This window comes from Bos grunniens, chromosome 1 (genome assembly GCF_055505025.1).
Source record: "Bos grunniens cultivar Pamir isolate PY7600 chromosome 1, Bosgru_T2T1.0, whole genome shotgun sequence".
Taxonomy (NCBI): domain Eukaryota; kingdom Metazoa; phylum Chordata; class Mammalia; order Artiodactyla; family Bovidae; genus Bos; species Bos grunniens.
This window is the reverse complement of record NC_141165.1, coordinates 7,839,856-7,862,594: the sequence shown is the minus strand read 5'-3', so window position 1 is coordinate 7,862,594 and position 22,739 is coordinate 7,839,856. Positions and strand designations below refer to the sequence as shown.

The 22,739-nt window shown below is 49.0% G+C and overlaps 1 long non-coding RNA gene across 1 annotated transcript; it reads left to right on the top strand.

The window, feature by feature from the left end:
* Positions 1 to 238: 238 nt before the first annotated feature.
* On the top strand, positions 239 to 8,007 carry LOC147378908 (uncharacterized). The gene is made up of 2 exons (XR_015165094.1): positions 239 to 5,013; positions 5,200 to 8,007. It is a non-coding gene; the product is annotated as an uncharacterized LOC147378908 (long non-coding RNA).
* Positions 8,008 to 22,739: the final 14,732 nt, after the last annotated feature.

Here is a 22,739-nt window from a genome sequence, read left to right as displayed (position 1 = left end):
GGATCTTAGCTCCCCAACCAGGGATCACGCCTGCACCCCCTGCGCTGGGAGCGTGGAGTCTTAACCCTGGGCCATGGGGAGGCCCGGCTGTCGGGTGTCTTTAGTCTCCTTTACTCTAGGACGGTTCTCTAGTCTTTATCTTTCGGGACCTTCATGCATTTGAAGAGTCGGACACGACTGAATGACTGAACTGAACTGAACTTTGAGACTATGTGTATTCATTACTTAGTCAGTCAGTTCAGTCGCTCAGTCGTGTCCGACTCTTTGCGACCCCATGGATTGCAGCACGCCAGGCCTCCCTGTCCATCAGCAACTCCCGGAGTCTACTCAAACTCATGTCCATTGAGTTGGTGATGCCATCCAACCATCTCATCCTCTGTCATCCCCTTCTCCTACCTTCAGTCTTTCCCAGCATCAGGGTCTTTTCCAATGAGTCAGTTCTTTGCATCAGGTGGCCAAAGTATTGGAGTTTCAGCTTCCGCATCAGTCCTTCCAATAAATATTCAGGACTGATCTCCTTTAGAATGGACTGGTTGGATCTCCTTGCAGTCCAAGGGACTCTCAAGAGTCTTCTCCAACACCACAGTTCAAAAGCATCTATTTTGGGGGGCTCCACTTTCTTTATAGTTCATTACTTAACACTATGTAACAAGGTATCCCTAAAGTTAGTGCCTTTGAAATAGTAATCATTTATTATCTCCATTTCCTTGGGTGAGGAATTTGGGAGCAGCTCAATGGCACAGTTTGGCATGGGGTCACTAAAGCTGTGGTTGTCGTCAAGAATGTCCATCAGGGCTGCAGTCATCTGAAGGTTCAACTCAGGTGGCGAGTCTCCTGCCAGTGTATCTCCCCTCCAGGCTGTTGATAAGAGGTGTCAAAGACTCACTAAATTCCGGCAGGAGCCTCCTTTCCCCACCATGGGGGTCTCTATGTGTTCCCAGCACATCCTATGATATAGCACCCAGCTTCCACCAAGTCCAGTGAGCTGAGAGGTTTATTATTAGGTGGAAACTGCCAAGTCTCTATGACTTATCTCATCATGCTCATCTCCTCCCTGTCTTATTGGTTATTCCTACACGGGGAGGGGTCTGCACAGCAGCCTGAGTAGCGGGACCTGGGGATCTCTGAGGGCCATCCCCATGGCCCTTGGTTCCTCTGGGCTTTGGACGCCACCTCGTCAGTCTTCCTCCCTTCTCCACGAGAGGCGGCTGATGCTGCTGCAGCATCGTTTCCTTAGCCTGTGTGTCAGTCAGTGTCTGTCCAGAACATAGAAACCACATAGACATCTGTACAGGGAGAGCTTAGTAAAAAGCAATGTGATCCGGAGTATTGGGGAAAGTATCCCTGCCTGGAGAATCCCGTGGACAGAAGAGCCTGGCAGAATCAGCCAAGAGGATGCTGGAGAATACAGGCCCAGGGACTTCACTGGTGGTCCAGTGGTTAAGATTCCGTGCTCCCAGAGCAGGGACATGGGTTCAATCCCTGGTCCAGGAACTAAGATCCTCCGTGCATAGTGCAGCCAACAACAGCAACAGCAACTAAAGAGCACAGAGGCCCAGCTGGTAAAGGTAGCAGGCACCACAGCTGGGACTGAGACAAGTCTCTTCAGGGCTGAGCTCCAGACGCCTCTGGAGAGGGATTCATTCCCCAGCAGGACTTGCTTGAAACGCACCCTCCAGAAGGAGGCACCACATCTCTGAACCCCACCTGCTGCCTCAGGAGATGCCACAAAGCCCTGTGGGAGGAGGCGTCTGGCTGGCGGCCCTCTCAGTTGAAGGCACCACTGCCAAGGGTGGAGGGGGTGTGTTTGCGGCCCTGGGCTCCCCGCTGCCTCACTGGGGAGGGGAGTCAAGAAACAAACAGGCCAAGCAGGGTTGGCAGAGCGCTTCCGTGTCCGTGATGAGGCAGTGGGGCCTGGTTCTATGAACTGTGACTGTCATCGGCCTCACCCCGGAGGGCCCTCCCCTCTGTCCCTCCAACCCGGACTATCTTGTTTTGCAGCCTGTCACCTCCCCACCCTGTGCTCAGGGCGCTGGAGTTACTGAGCATCCTTCCCGAAAACTCAAAGACTTGCTGCCTTCGGCTCAACCCAGACCAGACTGGCAGCCGGTTCGCCTTTGAAGGGAAGGTGTGGATGTGACTGCAGGAGTTTGGTAACCAGGGACAAGGGTGTTGGAAAGGGGAAACTGAGGAATTGAGTTCCTCGAGTTTGGCTTTTTATTTGCTTCGATCCTCGAAAGTACTAGCCATTTATGGTTTCAGGCTAATAATTTTGTTTAGTCAGAGGCTGTCAATGGGAGTGAGATGGACAGTTCGTTTATAACAGCTGCGCGGGAAGAAGGAGCAGAAGCACCGGGACATAATGGGGAGAGACATCAATTGTGAGACTTGTTCAAATATTTGAATTGGAATTTGAAAAAATAAGTGCTTTTTCAAATTGAGGAAGTAAGTCAAGTCTGACAAGGGGAAGAGACACTAAGAAGAGCAATCAAAATAAGGGTCTTTGGTATTAAGAACGCTTCCTTCATTTGGGTTTACCTGGTGGCTCAGTGGTAAAGAATCTGCCTGCAATGCAGGAGACCCAGGACCCACGGGTTCGATCCCTGGGTCAGGAAGATACCCTGAAGAAGGAAGTGACGACCCACTCCAGTATTCTTGCCTGGGAAATCCCATAAACAGAGGAGCCTGGCGGGCTACAGTCCATGAGGTCACCAAAGAGTAGGACAGTTTTTAGCAACTAAACAGCAACAACAGCTTCATTTGATGACATGTGTTAGACAGACTCTGGGAGGTTTCACATCACTGTAGAGCTAAGATGCTTTGGCATTTCCTTCGGGCCCGGGCGTTTCTTGGAGAGAGGGGATGCACAGGTGGCTCAAATGCACAGTCCAGCGTGGCAGCTGCAAGGTGCATGTTATTAATGAGAGTTCAGTGTTTATTTATAGTCTCTATTTTTAGGTAAAATATATACAGAATGAAATGATCAAATATTAAATACGTATTTAATGAGTTTCGACAAATGCATACCACTGTGTAACCAAACACCTGTCAAGTTATGGAAATGACCATCATTCCAGGAAGACCGTTGATTACCCGCGCTCATCAGCCGCTACCCGTGGTCCCCAGGGGGAACGATTGTTGGGCTGTTACACTGCACGTGAACTTTACTTCTTCTCAAATCTCACATAATGGAAAAATACACTCTATACTTCTTTTTAATTACGTTTTCTTTCACTCAACGTAATACACTTTAATAGCTTAACTGAGGTGTAGAAGGAAATGGCAACCCACTCCAGTATTCTTGCCTGGAGAATCCTGTGGACAGAGGAGCCCAGTGGGCTGCCGTCTAAGGGGTCGCACAGAGTTGGACACGACTGAAGCGACTTAGCAGCAGCGGCAGCAGTTTTCCTTTAGCGTGAATTTCACAGATTTTTAAAATACTTTTACTTATTTATTTATGGCGGTGCTGAGTCTGTTGCTGTGCAGGCTTTTCTTCAGTTGGCGTGATCAGGGGCGACTCTGTGGCGGTCTGTGGGCTTCTCAGGCTGCGGCGGACGGGCTCTGAGTGACTGGGCGTCAGTCGCAGCAGCAGGTGGGCTCTACAGCACAGGCTCAGTAGTTGGGGCTCATGGGCTTAGTTGCTCCGCAGCATCTGGGATCTTCCTGGATCAGGGGGGAAACCGTGACTCCTGCGTGGGCAGGTGGATTCTTTACCACCGAGCCACCAGGGAAGCCTGAATTTCACTGATTTTACGTGTATAGTTTGATGAATCAGTAAATTCAGAATCCAGTCTTAGAACACTTCCATCACCCCAAAAGTTCCCTCTTGCCAATGTGCAACCCTTCCCTGCTTTTCTTCCAGTCAACTATTGGTCTTCTTTCTGTCTCTATAGTTTTCCCTTTCTAGAAATTTCACATACATGGAATCATATAATATATATAGACATATGTGTCTGGATTCTTCCACTGAAATTTTTTAAAGATCAATGTATCTTTTCTTATATGATTTCAAAATCATAGCTGTATTTTATTTTTATTTTGCTGTATGTCTTTTATTTATCTATTTTTTCTGTTGAAACATAGTTGACTTATAATGTTTTGTTGGTTTCAGGTATATAGCATACTGACTCAGTATTTTTGCTGATTGTGCTCCGTGATGGGTTATTACAAGATAATGGGTAAACTTCCCTGTGTTATACAGTGTATCTCTGTTGCTTAACCTCTTAATGGTTTTAATGTTCATTCAAGTTGCTGCACATATTGGTAGTTAATTCCTTTTATTGCTAGGTGTGCTCAGTCACTTCCGTCATGTCCGACTCTGTGACCCCATGCACCATGGCCCGCCAGGCTCCTCTGTCCATGGGATTCTCCAGGCAAGAACACTGGAGTGGGTTGCCATTTCCTTCTCTAGCGATAAAGTATGAAGTGAGTGAAGGGAGTGAAGTGAACTCCCTTCTGTCTGACTCTTTGTGACCCCATGGACTGTAACCTACCAGGCTCCTCCGTCCATGGGATTTTCCAGGCAAGAGTACTGGAGTGGGGTGCCGTTGCCCTCTCCGTTCTATTTAAAGATATACCAAATTTTAGTTATTCCTTCATTAGTGGGTGGATTTGGCCATCATGAATGTTACTGTGAACATTTGTGTTATTTTCATTTCTTATGGGAAATGGAGTATAATTGCTAGGTCATTTGATAAATATTTACTATTTCAGGAAATTGCCAGGTGGTCTTTGAAAGTAACTGTACATTTTACATCCCCACCAGCAGTTTATGAAGGTTCCAGTTTCTTCACCTCCTCACTAACGTTTGGAATTTTTAGTCCTTTGATTCTAGCTATTCTACTGGGCTTCTCTGGCGGCTCAGATGGTAAAGCGTCTGCCTGCAATGCGGAAGACCTGGGTTCAATCCCTGGGTCGGGAAGATCTCCTGGAGAAGGAAAAGGCAACCCACTCCAGTGTTATGGCCTGAAGAATTCCATGAACTGTATAGTCCATGCGGTCACAAAGAGTCAGGTATGACTGAGTGACTTCCACTTTCATTCTACAGGGCACATAATAGTATCTCACTGTGGTTTTAATTTGATGACTAATGATGTAGAACAACTTTTCAAGTACTTATTTGCCATTTGTATACCTTCTTTGGTACAGTATCTATTAAACTTTTTAATGGATTGACTTTTTTTTTTTTTTTTTTGACAGCACCTCACAGCTTGTGGGATCTTAGTTCCCCGAATAGGAATAGAACCTTGTGCCCTCAGCACTGAACGTGTGGAGTCTTAGCCACTGGAATGCCAGGGAATTTTTAGTTTCTTATAAAGCATTCAGGCTTCCCTTGTAGCTCAGCTGGTAAAGAATCCACCTGCCATGCAGGAGACCTGGGTTTGATCCCTGGTTGGGAAGATCCCCTGGAGAAGGGAAAGGCTACCCACTCCAGTATTCTGGCCTGAAGAATTCCATGGACTGTATAGTCCATGGGGTCACAAAGAGTCAGACACGACTGAGTGACTTTCGCTTTCTCTATAAAGCATTCACCTCCAAAATGACCAAGCAATTCCACTAGTAAATATTTACCCACAAGAAATGAAAACATATGGCCACTAAAATAGTCATACAAAGATCTTCATAACATATTGAACCCAGGTCTCCCACGTTGCAGGCAGATACTTTAGCATCTGAGCCACCAGGGAAGCCCAAATTGGTCGCTCATTCATGTCTGACTCTGAGACCCCATGGACTGTAGCCTGCCAGGCTCCTCTGTCTATGGGATTCACCAGGCAAGAATAGTGGAGTGGGTTGACCTTCCCTTCTCTAGGGGATCTTCCTGGCCCAGGGATCGAACTCGAATCTGCATGGCAGGCAGATTCTTTACTGTCTGAGCTAGCAGGGAAGCCCTATTTCTACTAGTGAAAATGTATAAACAACCTACATTTCCAAGCCTAGGAGAGCGGACTGTGATGTATTCATACAACAGAATACTACTCAGTGACAGAAGCGAGCAAGCTCCTGATGCATGAAACCGCCTGCGTCTTAAGAGCATTATGTTGAGCGAAACAGGTGAGATGCAAAAGAAGATGCACTATTTATATGGTGTTCGAGGATACGACAGACTAGTTGATGCCGGTAGAAACCACAGCAGTCGTTTTCTCTGGGGCAGAAAGCTTAGTAGGAAGGACGTGAGTAAACTTCCTGTCGTGATGAAAATGCTGTGTGTTACTACAGGGGCAAATGTTCCACAGGTGATCCAGTTGTCAAACCTCATCCAGTGGTATGCTGAGGATCTGTTCATCCCACTTCATGGGAATTTTATCTTAACCAAATAGAAGGAAAAGGAATGAAAACTAAATGAACAGGCATAACACATTTTGATTGATGCTTTTGAACTGTGGTGGAGAAGACTCTTGAGAGTCCCCTGGACAGCAAGGAGATCCAACCAGCCCATCCTAAAGGAAATCAGTCCTGAATACTCATTGGAAGGAATGATGTTGAAGCTGAAACTCCAATACTTTGGCCACCTGATGCAAAGAGCTGACTCATTGGAAAAGACCCTGATGCTGGGAAAGATTGAAGGTGGGAGGAGAAGGGGATGACAGAGGATGAGAAGACTGGATGGCATCACCGACACAATGGACATGAATTTGAGTAAACTCCGGGAGTTGGTGATGGACAGGGAGGCCTGGTGTGCTGCAGCCCATGGGGTCGCAAAGAGTCAGACATGACTGAGCAACTGAACACATTTAAAAAAAAAAAGAAGAGTTAAATCTCAAATGTAGTCCTTGGCAAGGCCATCTTTGAGATGCAAGGGGCACCAAAAATACTTTTCAAAAAGCAAGACCACTGAATTATACAATGATAATGGGAGGAAGAAGAAATTATTTTGGAAAAATAAAATAGGGCTATGAGTAGTTTCTGAGAAAGGTTTATGAAGGTCAAAAGTCTCCAGTCAACCATGTTGCATTCACACTACTGACTTCAGACATGTAATAAAGTGGAAAGGGTGCCCACATTACTTATATTTATTATAGAATTACCCAACACGACAAATGTAAAATGGAGGTATCTAAACTTTTGTTTTCTTTAAGGCAGCATCAAGACACCAAAGTAACTTAACCTTCAGGTGGACATTACTGAGTCTCTTTCCAGGATGGCTTTGTATCAGATTGGATGCTGGGGGTGGGATCCTGTCTCTGAACTCTCCTCAGAGATCCAGAACTTTCGATCAAAGACTAGACCTACACGTGTCCAGAGAGAACAGGGACCACAGCCTTCTTGCCTGGGAGCAAGTGCTCTGGAAGCAGACAGATTGGCTGCTCAGTCATCCCCAGTCTGCTGGCTGTGGGTGTGGTTCCTGCTGACCCTGGCCCCACTTTCCCCAGCCATCTTTGTTGCCGCTATTCAGTCGCCAAGTTGTATCCGACTCTTCGAGACCCCATGGACTTCAACACGCCAGCCTTCCCTGTCCCTCACCATCTCCTGGAGTTTGCCCAAGTTCATGTCCATTGAATCCGTGATGCCATCCAACCATCTTATCCTCTGTCATACCCTTGTCCTCCTGCCTTCAATCTTTGCCAGCATCAGGGTCTTTTCCAATGTGTTGGCTCTTCGCTTCAAGTGGCCTAAGTATTGGAGCTTCAGCATCAGTCTTTCCAAAGAGTATTCAGGGTTGATTTCCTTTAAGATTGACTGGTTTGATTTCCTTGCAGTCTAACGGATTCTCAAGAGTCTTCTCCAGAAGGCAAGGGTGGGATGATTTCACAGAAAAGCATTGAAACATGTATATTATCATATGTGAAACAGATCGCCAGTCCAGGTTCGATGCATGACTCAGGGCGCTCAGGGCCGGTGCTCTGGGATGACCCTGAGGGATGGAAGGGGGAGGGAGGGGGAGGGGGGGTGGTTCAGGATGGTGGACACATGTACCCCCATGGCTGTTTCATGTTAATGTATGGCGAAAACCACTACAGTATTGTAAAGTAATTAGCCTCCAATTAAAATTTAAAAAAAAGTCTCCAACACCTCAGTTCAAAAGCATCAGTTCTTCGGCGCTCAGCTTTCTTTATAGTCCAACTCTCACATCCGTCCATGACTACTGGAAAGATCATAGCTTTGACTAGACGGACCTTTGTCGGCAAAGTAATGTTTTCACTCTTTAACACACTGTCTAGGTTGGTCATAGCCTTCCTGCCAAGAAGCAATCACCTTCTAATTTCATGGCTGCAGTCACCGTCCCCAGCCACCGACTTGTAGCCACCTCCACATCCTGAGAGCTGGGATTGCCTTCCCTGGAAGTAGGCAGCTCTTGCAGTTGGCGCACCTCAGAGGCTGTGGTTGGAACTGAGATGTTGAGTCTCAGCGCATGCACACTCCACAACACCTGCAGTGATGTCCTCATGTTACTATTTCACAATCAAACTGAGTAAAGACCCCCCAGCCCTGGGAGGCTCACCCTGAGAAGTGCCCCTGGGCTGTGGCCGAAGATCAGGGAGGAAAAGCCTGCAGGAGAGACGGCCTCTGGTGGTGAGGACAACCTGGCGTGTCTGCCGGAAGGGGTGCTAGGAGAGCAGGGCCCTCACCCTGGGGTTTGCAACTTCCGTGGCCCTGTGAGTGTGTGTCCTGCCTGCGTTTCAGAGAGAGAGAAGGAGAGTGACACAGGCTTGCTGCATGCCAGGTTGCTCAGTTGTGTCTGACTCTTTGCGACCCCATGGACTGTAGCCCCCCAGGCTCCTCTGTCCTTGGGATTCTCCAGGCAAGAATACTGGAGTGGATTGCCATGTCCTGCAGGGGATCTTCCCAACCCAGGGATCAAACCCACACCTCTCATGTCTCCTGCAATGGCAGGTGGATTCTTTACCTGCTGAGCCATTAGGAAAGCTCCTGGTTCACACACTTTGTCTCATTAACCTTCAGAACAATCCGGGGAGATATGTGGGCTAATTCCCGCTCCATAGATGAGGAGCCCAGAGTGATGGAGTGGCTGGTCCTGGATCATAGAGCTAGGCTCCACCCCAGCTGGGGAACCACTCGGGCGTATGTCCCGGGGCCGCCCCGTGTTGTCCCAGGGCCCAGGGGAACCTGGCCTGAGAAGGCTGTGGATCCAATGGGAGCTTCCCAAACTACTCCAGCATGAACATCTTCCAGAAGGATTCTCCACTGGGCAATGAGGCAAGAAATTTATGGCTCTGCCTGATTAATGGGCCAGGCAGTTAAGAGTTCTCTGCCAAGCTGTGAGCATAATTTAAGGAACCGAGGCAGGAGGAAAAACCCATAACTCACATCCTTTAAGGGCTCTTAGAACAAGAGACACGTTGGAACATTGAAAACGTCTCTGCTCCTCGGGTCAAAAAAGACCAGTGTGTTTCTGGGTATTTCGGTCAAAGAACAGGGAGTCCAGATGAACACACATGGCAGAACAAATGAGGAAAATACTTCCAGGTCATAAATTTCTGCTCAGTGTTTCCTTCGTTATTTTCTGACCGGCTTCGGTATTTGTTCAACCACATCCTCACTCTTCATGCCTCTCCCCAAACCTTGTAAATGCCACCCTCTCAGCCAAGTAATTTTTCATTGACTAGAGTTGAAATGCTGCCAGGAAAGTGGCTCTGGGGATCTTAGATGTGGAGCGACAGGAGGCAGAGTGGAAGAGTCCCAGGATGGGAGTAATTTGAGTCCTGGGTCCTCTTAAGCTACGTGATTTTGGAGGGGGGCACTTCATCTCTCTGGACCTCAGTTTCCTTTTCTGTAAAGTAGAGAGTTTGGACCCATCTCCCTCTTCAGTTTGAAAGTCCTGTGAATTTCTCCTAGGCCTGACAACCGACAGTATTTTCACCATTCAGCATCTGGAATAGTAACACTTGCCCTCTGCTAAAACCCCAAAGCATCTTATCTCTGTGTTAAAAAGTGACATGTATTACTTTTTATCTCAACTTCTAGTTATCTGTGGGTATTTTCTTTTCTTTTCCTCTCCCCACCTGGACTCAGAATGCTTTGGGCAAGCTATGTTTTTCCTTTTGAACCCCTCCCAGCCCCTGCATGCCAACCAGTAACCCAGTAACCCGCTGTGTGTGAATGCAAATGAATGAATGAGTGGAAGCGGCCTCTACTCACTATTTGTCCCGAGACTGGATGACTTTGAAACTGACAGAACGCATCTCGGTCCTTGGTAGAGTGTAGGTTCCTCTGTTCCGACACAGAAAGAACTCAGCGAGAGGCAGGGTGAAGGCAAGGAAAGTTTATTCATATAGGATGCTTGTGAGAGATCCAAGTGGGCGGGCAAGGGGTGCCATGCCCAGAGCTGTGGGGCTACAGTTTGATTTGTTGTTGTTCCATCACTTGGTCGTGTCTGACTCTTTGTGACCCCATGGACTGCTCCACACCAGGCCTCCCTGTCCATCACCAACTCCCGGAGTTTACTCAAACTCATGTCCATTGAGTCGGTGATGCCATCCAACCATCGCATCCTCTGTCGTCCCCTTCTCCTCCCGCCTTCAATCTTTCCCAGCATCAGGGTCTTTTCCAATGAGTCAGTTCTTTGCATCAGGTGGTCAAAGTATTGGAGTTTCAGCTTCAGCACCAGCCCTTCCAATGAATATTCAGGACTGATTTCCTTTAGGATTGACTAGTTTGATCTCCTTGCAGTCCAAGGGACTCTTAAGAGTCTCCTCCAGCACACAGTTCAAAAGCATCAGTTCTTTATGGTCCAACTCTTACATCCTTACATGACTACAGGAAAAACCATAGCTTTGATGATATGGACCTTTGTTGGCAAAGTGACGTCTCTGCTTTTTAATACAATGTCTAGGTTTGTCATAACTTTCCTTCCAAGGAGCAAACATCTTTTAATTTCATGGCTGCAGTCACAGTCTGCAGTGATTTTGGAGCCCAAGAAAATAGTGTGTCGCTGTTTCCATTTTTCCCATCTATTTGCCATGAAGTGATGGGGCTTCCCAGGTGGCTCTAGTGGTAAACGTATCTGCCAATGGAGGAACTGTAAGGGATGTTGGTTTGATCCTTGGATGGGGAACATCCTCTGGAGGAGGGCATGGCAACCCACTCTAGTATTCTTGCCTGGAGAATCCCATGGACAGAGGAGCCTGGAGGGCTACAGTCCACAGGATCGCAACGAGTCGGACATGACTGAAGTGACCGAGTACAATGGGACTAGATGCCATGATCTCAGTTTTTTTGGATGTTGAGTTTTAAGCCAGCTTTTTCACTCTCCTCTTTCACCTTCATCAAGAGGCTGTTTAGTTCCTCTTCGCTTTCTGCCATCTGAGTGGTGTCATCTGCGTATCTGAGGTTATTGATATTTCTCCCAGCACAGTTTTATAATCAAAGGAAAAGCGGGGGCAGGGAGAGAAGACTGCCTTCCTCCTCATTCTTCAGTGGACATCAGGCTTCCATCAGAACCTCCTCCTCCATGTTGGGTGGGGGCATTTTCTTGTCCTTATGTGGTCAGAGTGGGACTGTCATGATCCTACTCAAATCAGCAATAGGGTGGTCTATGGTAAAAATGGTAAGTCATCTCAGGTTTTAGTATAATGTCACCTTTTCCTTATATTCTTATTTTTAGTGTGTGCAGAGGAGCGCGTCCTAGGAATCCTTAACTCACAGAGCTCGCTGGGCAGGATGCGGGGCTCATGCCGCTGCTGTTTTATCGTTCAGGGCATGTCCCATGCTTCTGTTTCACGGTTTTGTTGCTAAGCAAAGCCTCCTCGGTTTTGTGGTTAAGCACACCAGCTTCCTTGAGTGATCATTAACTTACAGATCTCCCATACTTTTCTCTCAACTCACAATCCCCTAGGGGATGATTTAATCATCTACTTTGTCCCTTTAACACTCTGTCCCTATCAACTTGATTTGCTTACAAAAAGTACATCCTTTCTGTTTGATAAATTTTAACATGTGTTTCAAAATGCAGAGTTAGAAGTACATTTTATTTTTGTAAGATACCCATAGACAGAGGAGCCTGGAGGGCTACGGTCCATGGGGTCACAAAAAGTTGGACATGACTGAACACACACACACACTGTTATTTTAGAAAATTTATTAAAACGAGTCTTTCTGATACCACACTTTAAATCAAAGCAGCAGGTTTTTCAAGTTTTCTGGAAGACATTGCTTCAGAGATTTCATCATGGCTGCTCTCTCCTCGCTGTCTCAAACTGATCACGTGAATTATTTTTGAACAATAATGCCCCGTCCCTGTAGACATGATACACCCACGGGTGTTGGGACTGAACAGGTCGGCTGGCTTTGCCGATGGAATGTCAGCAAATGTGATGCAAGCGGAAGTCTTGCATGCTTCTCTCCTCCCTGAGGCTCCTGCTACTTATCAGGACAAGAACTAGGGGAAGAGACCAGAACCCACACTGCAGCCTAGATCCCCTGACCTCGAGCAACTTGCACCACCACCTAAAAGTCAACAAGATACGGAGTGCTGGGCTGGGTGTTGTGCAAGTGTTGCAGCAGTAGTTGACCTGGGTGACAGACTGAAGTCACAGAGGAGTAATCACAGTTCAGGCACAGAAAAAAGGAGCTGTCTGGTCCCAGACACGTCCCTGCACCCCTGAGAACTTGAACTTTCCGTGAACTGTGCCAAACTCAAGAACCTCATCAGCTGTTTTTAAAACAACACCTGCCAATTGCAACCTTGTGGTCTCAAGGACGTTTTCCCTTGTAACTATGTCTCCATCTTGGACCCCAACCAGTCCTTCCTGGTGGCTCCCATTATAACGCTTGATAAACAACTCACGCCGCTAACAATGGTCTTGCAGTCTTTGCCTTTGTGAGCTTTCTCAATTTTGCAGTCCTGTGGATCACAATTCAGGTGCTTCTGGAATCTGTGTCTCCTGGCTGCAGTCCTAACAAACTCCAAATAAATGCCTCTTTCTTTCAATCAGATCCCCATTGCTGAAATTTTGGTTAACAGCCAATACTTCTGACTGATTCAATGGACATGAATTTGAGCAAACTCTGGGAGACAGTGAAAGACAGAGGGCCCCGGTGTGCTGCAATCCACGGGGTTGCAAAGAGTCGGGCACAACGTAGCAACTGAATGGCAACGATGGTTCACTTTCCCCCAAATTCTCCTTCATGCCTGACTTTGTGCCTCTGAGGACTGACCAAGAAACCCTGCTTGGACGTCTGTTTTTACAGATATGGGTCCATCAAGCAGCAGTTTCAGGCCTGCATTCTGAGAACTGAGCGTCTCCGATCCTCTATCATTATGTCCATATTTAATTTGCTGTCCTGTACATTTGGAGTATAATTCCTGGGTCAGGAAGATCCCCTGGAGAAGGAAATGGCCACCCACTCAGTATTCCTGCCTAGAGAATTCCATAGAGGAGCCTGGCAGGCTACACTCCATGGAATTACAAGGAGTCGGACACAATTGAGCGACTAACACTCACACCATAAAGATACTTTATGTGATTCACTAACTTTTCTAAAAATTAATACTTATATATAATTTATCACATTTTATGGAACCAGAAGTTCCAGGTTGCTCTTCCAGGTTTCTGTGTCACGTGGCAAGTGGGATCTTAGTTCCCTGGCTGGGGTCAAACCAGTGCCCCCGGCACTAGGAACCTGGAATCCTAACCACTCACCAGACTGCCGAGGAAGTCCCTGCTCTTTCTTATTAGATGAACGGCTGAAATAAACATTTTAAATAGGATTAAAAAATGAAACATGACTTAAAATAAGGGTTTTGTTATGACTGAAATGAAGTGAAATCACATTACATACAATTGACCAATTTAAAGAAGGGCATTAGTCTAATTTTTTTTTTTTTTACATCCCCTCCTTTCACGAACAGAAACCTTTGTTTCTCTCCCCACTATTAGCCGTGTGATTTGATGAGGTTAAAACCCATCCCCAGCTCCAGGAAGGGATCCCTATTTGTGCTCCCATTTCATTTAATGTTTTCCAATTTCTCCATCTCTTTTTCTTCTTCTTTTTTTTTTTTGATATTCTTTCTCAAGACTTGATCAAGTATAGTAAAAAAAGCTTTCGTATACCTATATATAAATAATATGTATAATATATATTTTAGAAAGCTTATGAATTTTTGCCTAACTAAAAAAATTTATGACATTTGGAGTCCACTTGTTTGACTTAGTATGACTAGAATGCTATATTTCTAATTAAGAAACATAGATATGCAACAAGCAACAAAAGTTTACTGTATAGCACAGGGAACTATACTCAATATCTTGTAATAACCTATCATGGAAAATAATCTGAAAAATAATACACATGTACACGTATGACTGAATCACCTTGCTGTGCCCCTCAGACACCGTAAGTGAACTTCGGTCCGTGGGGTCGCAGAGGGTCGGGCATGACTGAAGTGGCCTGTGTGTGCTGTGTGCTCAGTCATGTCCGACTCTCTGCGACCCCACGGACCGAAGCCCGCCAGGCTCCCCTGTCCGTGGAATTCTCCAGGCAAGAAGACTGGAGTGGGTTGCCATGCCCTCCTCCAGGAAGTGACCTAGCATGAACGGAAGCCAAAAAGTCAGAGGACGGCTACTCTAGTGTCAGCCTATCTACATTCCCCACCACACATCGGTGCTCGGCCTCACGGGAATAAGAGAAGCCTGCAGACGGGGGCCTGGGCACCCTGCCTCTCTGTGGACAAGGCTCTGAGCGGGTCTGCCCTGTGGGACTGGCCATCTCGGGCCTGCCTTGTGGGCACTCCGCCCTCTCAGTGCTGGGCCTCCCAGACCACCTGCGCCCCCTGCAGCCCCAGCAGCACCCTGAGAACCCCAGGCGCTGTCATCTGCACCGAGAAGCTACGTATTCACTGGAGAGACCACGTAGGTATGAGCGGGCCTCTGCCGCGAGAAGCCCACCACAGCCAGGACGTGGTCAGTCACTGCCAGCCTTCCCTGAGTCTGGCCCTGACTTTCCACTCAGGACCCACCAGTGAAAGCTGGCCGTGAGCTCGCTCCTCACCAGCTACCCAGGATGCCTGCTTCCCGTCAGCTGCCTCCCATCCGGGCCAAGTGAGCCGCCCTTCTCTCTCACTCGAACACCTTCCCACTTCCTGCTTTGTTGCCTTCAGAGTCTCTGCCACAGGCAAGTTTATGGGTTGAGTTCTGTCCCCCAGAAAGATATATATATATATATGATAGAAATTATATATATATATAATATAGAAATTCATATATAATTTTGGCCATACTGCATGGCTTGCAGGATCTTAGTTCTCTGACCAGGAATTGAACCTGGGCCCTCGGTAGTAAAAGAGCAGAATCTTCACCACTGGTTTGCCAGGGGATTCCCAGAAATTTGTATGTTGAAGCCCTGATCCTCAGTAGTTCAGAATGTGACCTTACTTGGAGACAAAATCACTGCAGATGTAATGAGTTAAGATGACAAATCAGACTGGAGTACAGTGGGTTCCTAGCCCCACACGACTGGTGTTGGACACGGCTCTGCGCTGAGATCCAGCGATGCCTTTACAAGTCAAGGGACACCACAGGTTGCCACCAGCAGCCAGGAGGGACGTCTGGATCCTTCTCCCAGCACCCTCAGGGGGAACACAGCTCTTCTGACCCCACCATCTCTAGGACTGTGAGAAGACACGCGTCTGCTGTTTAAGGCCCTGTACCTTGTTAGGAGAGCCCCAGCAAACAAACACAGCAGGTGATGGTGACTGGCTCCCTCGCCTGAAGACCCCAGGGCCTTGGCCTGATGTCACCGGCTGGTCTTCAACCATTTCCACAGCACTTGGCCCTGCTGGGGAAGGACAGGCTTTCCTAGGGAGCTGTGGTACCCCAGGCAGCCAAGACTCAATGGATGGAAAAGTGAAAGTGTGAGTCACTCAGTCATGTCCAGCTCTTTGCGATGCCATGGACTGCGGCCCACCAGGCTCCTCTGTCTATGGGATTCTCCAGGCAAGAATACTGGAGTGTCTTGTCATGCCTTTCTCCAGGGGATCTTCCCAACCCTGGGATGGAACCCGGGTCTCCTACATTGCAGGCAGATTTTTTACCATCTGAGCCACCAGGTAAGTCTGCTGGAAGCCTTTTCTCAGGCTACGGGTACTGGGTCTTGACACAGCCCGAAGTTCATCTTGACTGAGAGGGTCTCACAGCCTCTGGACCGCCTATCAGGGTTCCTGCTCCATCACTGCTGTGTCTGGTTACTAAAGAGCTTCCTACAAGGCAATGCGAGGCCCAGCCCGGCTCAGGGTGCTGGTGGGCTGGCCGCCGCCACTCCATCCTGTGGCTGCACCCCGACCCCAGGCGCTCACAAGACAGCTGGCAGTCCGCAACGCTGTTTCATTCCAATTTTGTCAAGTACGCGGGGCTCCTTCAGAGGCGTCAGTTCGGCGTTCCCTGTGCTTAGGGAACAAGGGCCTCGCCTCCCAGGGCAGGCGGAGGCTGACTGGAAACAAGTTATTTTGAGACGGGCACAGGCTGTACAGATAACAGCGTGTTTTCCTGCTGAAGTCGTCGTGTGAGAAATGTTGGGGTGGGGGGAGAGGCACGCGGATGAATCTAAAAATAGAAGGCTGTAATTAGACGAGCGCGGACTCCTTCTGGAAGGCGTCGATTGCTACGGCAACCACACACCCCGGTTTCTCCAGGACAGCTTTCATTCTGTGAAATCTGATTCTTTTCAGTTAAGGTGATCTGTTACGCGTCTGAACGCAATTTAATGTTACAGAATCGTAGGCCCCTTACACACATATTAATGCACAAATCCAAACAAACGCTTGGTCATGTCAGCACTCATTTTCTTTCTGTCATGGAAATACAGGCATCAAGGCTGTGGGCTTTTCCTACAGGTTGACAGGTTATGAAGATAATACAGGAGGGTGTGGGTCAAACATGGGGCTGCTGAAAGGGTGTGAAGGGGGGAGTTAGGCTTAAACTTATTGGTTGAAGAGTGGGACATTTTTTACTGGCCGGAAACTCCAAGGGCCAGTTCTCAAGTCTTTATTCTGTATGCTGTGTCTCATGGAATTCCAGAGTGGTTCTGCAGGGGACATGCGTGAGCTGCTCCGGGTGTGATTATGGCATGTATGTCATCATGCTTACCCACAAAGTGATGGGTGTGTGATGAATGGGATTTGCACAAATGCACCCTGCAAAGCCTCGAGCCCAGAGCTTGGGGCCAGAGAGACCAGAGCCCTTTGGGTGGCAGCAACATGGGTGGGATCCCTTTATGGACAGAGGACAGGAAACCGTTTCTTGCCTCAGTTCTCAGAGGACGTGCTGGCTGTGTTGACTGGTAGATGGAGGGGGTTAGAGACCAGCAGGTGTCAGGAGGGGAGGACCCCGGGGGAAGGGATGGTCATGGTAGCCCCGGAAACCTCCATATTGGAAACTTGGGTGTTTGCTGCTATTTGTATTTTCAATAAGGATTCCCCTTGTTTTTCTGCAGTCTTAGTTATATTAACATTCTTTTGCAAGTATCATCTAATTTTGGTTATCTTCATGGGAATAAGAGCAAAGAGACTTTGCTCTAGGACTGGAATTTTGATGGGCACCAAAGAAATCAGAGTTTAAAAAAAAACAAAACACTACTCCCAGGGGAAAGTTCTCGGAAGGCAAAGTCTGGGAGACCTGGAGATGAGTAGGAAAATGCCCCTCTTTCTATGAGGGGCTCCTCTCAAGTGCCTCTCTGCTGGAGGGAACTTTTGAGAGGTTTGCACTTGGACTTACGAGGACGCTGTTCTGTGTCCTGATCGCGTGCTGCCCTAGGAGGTGGTGTCTCAAAACAGTTGCCTCCAACGCTGCTTCCGGTTTGTAAAACAGTAAAACCGTTTTTCGACATGTGTTTTGTGGACTAGAAATATTACAGTTGCCATTTTGGAAAATATCACCTACCATACAGTATAGCAGTTTTTGTTTTTTTTTTTTCCAAACAAGAAATTTGTTCTCTAAGAGAGAGACTGGCGCCAGCTCCATGCCTCATGCTGTGCACTGTACACCCGAATAGATCTGTTTCCTTGTGTGCACGAACCATGGTGTCATGAGCCTTTTCAAAAAATGTATTTGGTTGCACTGGGTATTAACTGCAGTATGTGAATTTAGCTGTGGCATGTGGGCTCTTAATTCCCTGAGAGGATCGCACAGCCCCCTGCCTGGGAGTGTGGCGTCTTAGCCATTGGACCACCAGGGAAGTCCCTCGCGAGTCTTTAAGAGATCTTTTCCCTCACGCTATTCCTGATCCTTGTTTTTCTTCCTTTTTCATTTTATATCATCTTTTTTGCTTACGCTTAGAAAAACTGTCTTTAAAATAATCTTTTCCCTTCAAAGGACACATCCAGAAACTGTTATACTTCCTAAAAGTCTTTCAGTAATTTAACCAGCTGAGTAAATATAAGGTGTTTTGTTATATGTTTGTTTCATGAGAAGGCTGATGTTAGGACAATGGCCATACAAACTGCTACCACACTCTGTCATCACCCCAGACCCCAGATTGTTCTTATTTCAAAGACTCTTTTGAAAACAGGTAATTTTAGGCAACCTAATTACAATATGATATATAACATTTGGGCCAGTTGACCCAGATCAACATTAAATGGAAACTTCCAATTATTTAGGCAAAAAGCAAGCCTAATAAATTACATGTGGATTTCACAGGAGGTACAATATTAAAAGCATCATGCCATAGCAGGCAGGGGGCTGCCTGCAAGGTGGAGAGCTCCTGTGCAATTATGTTTTGTAGTGCCCCTGAGGTCACCCCAAGAAGCCCTACTTCTTGGAGCCCTAATACCAATCAGCCTTTCGTGAGACCTCAGTGGTCCCTCTGAACATAGGTCCGGAACACAGACTGCATCGTGTTTGGTGCTTAAGGGAGCCTCAGCCTGATCAGTGGCCTGTGAAGCCCTCTGTCACGCAGGACGTCCAAGTGTGTTTTCCACTCCCGGCTGCCCTGTGCCGGGATACACGTCATGCACTGCTCACCTCTGGGGCACCACTCTCACCAGTCACCTTTGGTCCAGTTTCCTGGCAGACAGCAGTATCCCAATTCATGCAGAGGTGCAGGCTAACTGGGAGGCAAAACAATAGGTGACTGGAAACAATGAATTGGAATCTCTGCCCTGCCTCTTCTGCTCCCTGGCTGTCCTTTGTGTATCAGTCGGCTCAGGCTGACTTAACAACATATCAATACCACAGACTGGGAGGCTTAAACAACGATGTTATTTTCTTACAGCCCTGCAGGCTAGACGTCTTAGATAGCCGGGTCAGCAGGGTAGTTTCCTCTGAGGGCTCTCTCCTGGGTGTGCAGCTGTAAAAGGCCGATGAGTTTTGGGTGCACTGGCCCTGCAGATAGTTAAAAGTGATGGCGTCTTTACTGGGGGATGGACAAGGTCACTGGCGACTAGCTCTCCCTTCTCTGAATCATGACAGATTCTGAGCAATGTTACTCCTGCACCAAGCATTTGCCTGGGGGTGGGGGTGCGAATAGGGGTGGGTGGGTTAGGGCTGGGGGAGTGGGGGGAATGACATTTAGTTTCCTTTGGACCACTTGCTACATTTTGATGACAACAATTCTCAAAACGTATGGAGGTGCTCTTGCTTTCTGAATCTCTTTTATTTCTAGAAGAGTGAGGAAGGAAGGTCAAATCTCTTATTCTGTGCCCCTGCAACTTCCACACTCCCATCCTGGGCTGAAATCAGAGGAGTCTGAGCAGATGAAGAGATAGGAGTCAAGAGCATGTCCAAACAGAGTAATTCTTCCAATAATAATGTTGACAGCTTATGTTATCTTAGGGTTCTTAAGTCTCTTCTTTGGAGTCAACACCATTGATTTATCAACTTGTTTTCCTTGACTTTATGGCTCTTTCTCATTATTTTCTGAATATGGCTTTGCTTTGCTCCCTGGAATGGGAAACAAAGGTTTCTGATGAATCCTGGGACAGGCCAGATCTTACTCTACAATGATGTAGCTGCTCACAGGCAAGTCTGGCCAGTAGTGTTGGGGTTTCCCTTCCTATCAGTGGAATATGGCCTCAGATGGCCGTGAGCATTCAGTAGGCTCGTGTGGTCTCAGAATCCCACAAAGGCAAAAGATGCACCCCTCTACAGTTCCGGGAGCCTTAAGTGGAGATTGAGAAATCCGGTCCTACAACTTCCCCAGAGATTTTCACCAAATGGAAACACCTCTCTTGCACTCTCTCCAGAGTTCCTTTGTGTGTGTCCTCTCTTCCCTCTCCCTCAGAACCGTTATTTAATTTACCTCGTCTCCTATCAGAAAATCAGGCATTTAGTGTATTTCACCTAAAGAACCTAAAGAGGACTTCATAATCTTAGGAGTTGCTAATGGTGGAATTGCAGGCATTTCCACAGAATGTTTTAAATGACTGGGGGGGGGGGGGGGGGCTCTTGAGTCACCCGCAGGTGGCGGAAGCCGACTGTTTTGGCCTTACCAAGCTTATCACATGAGGCCAGAGACCAATGTTCATTTGCTGTGAATGGATTTCAGTTGGGACAATGCTTCTAGCTCCTTAGGAGTTCCCTCAGAGAAGTGTCTGTGAGGGAGCTCATTTTTCACTCTTGCCCGGCTCTGTGGTTAAGAAGTGGCCCCTGGGAGCCAGCGCCTTATTACAGCTGGAAGCCACGGTGGGCCTCCTCCTCCTTTGTCCTGGCCCTGGCATGAGCAAGAGCCTCCGGAGGCTGGAAGGCTGGGGTCCACAAGCGGCTCCAAGGCCATAAGCCTGCGAGGGGCTCTGGTGGGTATGGTCCACAGGCGGGCTCCTCCTGGGGACCCGAGGCTGGGTTCGGCCGCGGGCACACCTGGAACGCGGGACCAAGGGCAGAGCCCACCCGCGACAAGTGCCCGGGGGCACTGGGCCGAGCCCTGCCCCCTCAGACGTCGGGGCCCACGTGCCGGCCTGCAGCTGGTCACTCACAAGCGACAGCCGCCATCTGACTGGAGACGCCACGCGGCCGGGCTGCAGAGCCTGGCTTTGTGCAACCTGGGGCACGTTCCTCAAGCCCGTCTGGCGCTCTTCCTTCATCTCTAAGGTGGGGACGAAGCCCGCCCTGCAGGGTGGTAAGGGCAGGTGAGACGACCTGGGCGAGAGGATGGCGCCTTTGCGGGGTTCGCACACACCAGGTGCTCTCGCCACGTCTCACGCGGGGTCGACCCCGGCTTTTCTGCTGGAACCAAAGTTCTCCCGTGCCTCAAAAAGTTTTCGGTAGGGGGCGTGCAGGTGGTGACACAGCGCTTTTAAAGTCGGAAAAGTGCGGGGCCAAAGCCCCTACAGACGTCCGTTAAATTTGTCCCCACTTCCGGCCCCGGCGACAAAGCGCCCAACAGACGTCCGTTAAGCCCGTCCCCACTTCCGGCCCAGCGAGGGCAGGTCAAGGGCCTGGGGGCCACCAGGGTCGACTGAGGCGACGAGTCGACACTAGCGGGCGTACGGCCCGGTGGAACGCGGCTGTCCTGGCGAGGAGGGACGAGCTGGCAGTAAAGCCCTCCGAATCTCCCGCCCTCGACGCTGTCCTGGTGGGGACCCCTGCCCGCTACGTCGGAGCCCCGGCGCTTCAGAGCCTCAATTCCGGGGCGCGGCCCCAGCGGGAGACTGACGGAAGGGATAGGTTTGCGTGGTTCTCGCGAGAACATCCTCCCCGGGGTCGTGCCGGCGGCCTCTCCCCACGGTGGGCGGGGCTGCGAAGCGGAAGGCGTAAGATCTGGGCCCGCTGACGATCACGTGACCGCAAGACCGTCCTCCCCAGGGTCGCGCCGGCGGCCCCTCCCCATGGTGGGCGGGGCTGCGAAGAGGAAGGCGGAAGAGCTGGGCACCCGATGGCGATCACGTGACCTCAAGCCTGCAGCGAGGATTGGCCGGACGCTTCCGGGCCACGCCCCGAGGGCCCTCCCGCCCCCTCTCCCAGAGGCGGAGCTGCGGGTGGCGTGGTAGTGTCCTCAGGCGCACTAGGGTGGGGCCGTTTGGGCTTCTTGGCGAAGCTGCGAACCGCGGTGCAGGGTCTCGGGTGGCCGGGTACCTTAGCTGTGCAGAGCTTGGCGTCCTGCAGGGCAGCTCTCTCCGAAATAGAACTTTCTGGAGAATGCTTCAGGGCTGCGCTAGGAGAAGCCAGCCCTCCACGCGGCGTCATATCCTCGCTGTCCCTCCACCCAGGTCGTGGCGCCTGACTCTGGATCTCAGTGACGTGAGGGCAGCCCCCCAGGAAAATCCTTGCCGAGGTCATCTTCCCCTTCGTGCAGTATCCGAGCCCAGTCCCAACTTACTTTTCACTCCCGTTCATCGTGGGAAACGCAAAATCGGACCTCAGGACACCCTCTTCTCCCCCTTTGGCTCCTGGGTTCCCTCAGGGGCATCTGCAGTGATATCGGTACTGTGACTGATTGTTGCAGGCGTTATTTCTTCTGGCAGAAGGTGGCAGGTCGCTGCTGGCCTTTATTCCTGTGTCTGGCAAATCAAAGGTGTGATTTCTGAGTGAACTTACAGTGGGGCCTACTGAGATTTTTGTTCAGTCGCTCAGTCTTGTCTGACTCTTCACCATGCCATGGACTGCAGGGTGTCAGGCTTCCCTGTCCTTCACTGTCTGGACTGTGTTCAGTTCAGTCGCTCAGTCATGTCTGACTCTTTGCGACCCCATGAACCACAGCACGCCACGCCTCCCTGTCCATCACCAACTCCCGGAGTCCACCCAAACCCATGTTTATCGAGTCGATGATGCCATCCAACCATCTCATCCTCTGTCGTCCCCTTCTCCTGCCCTCAATCTTTCCCAGCATCAGGGTCTTTTCAAATG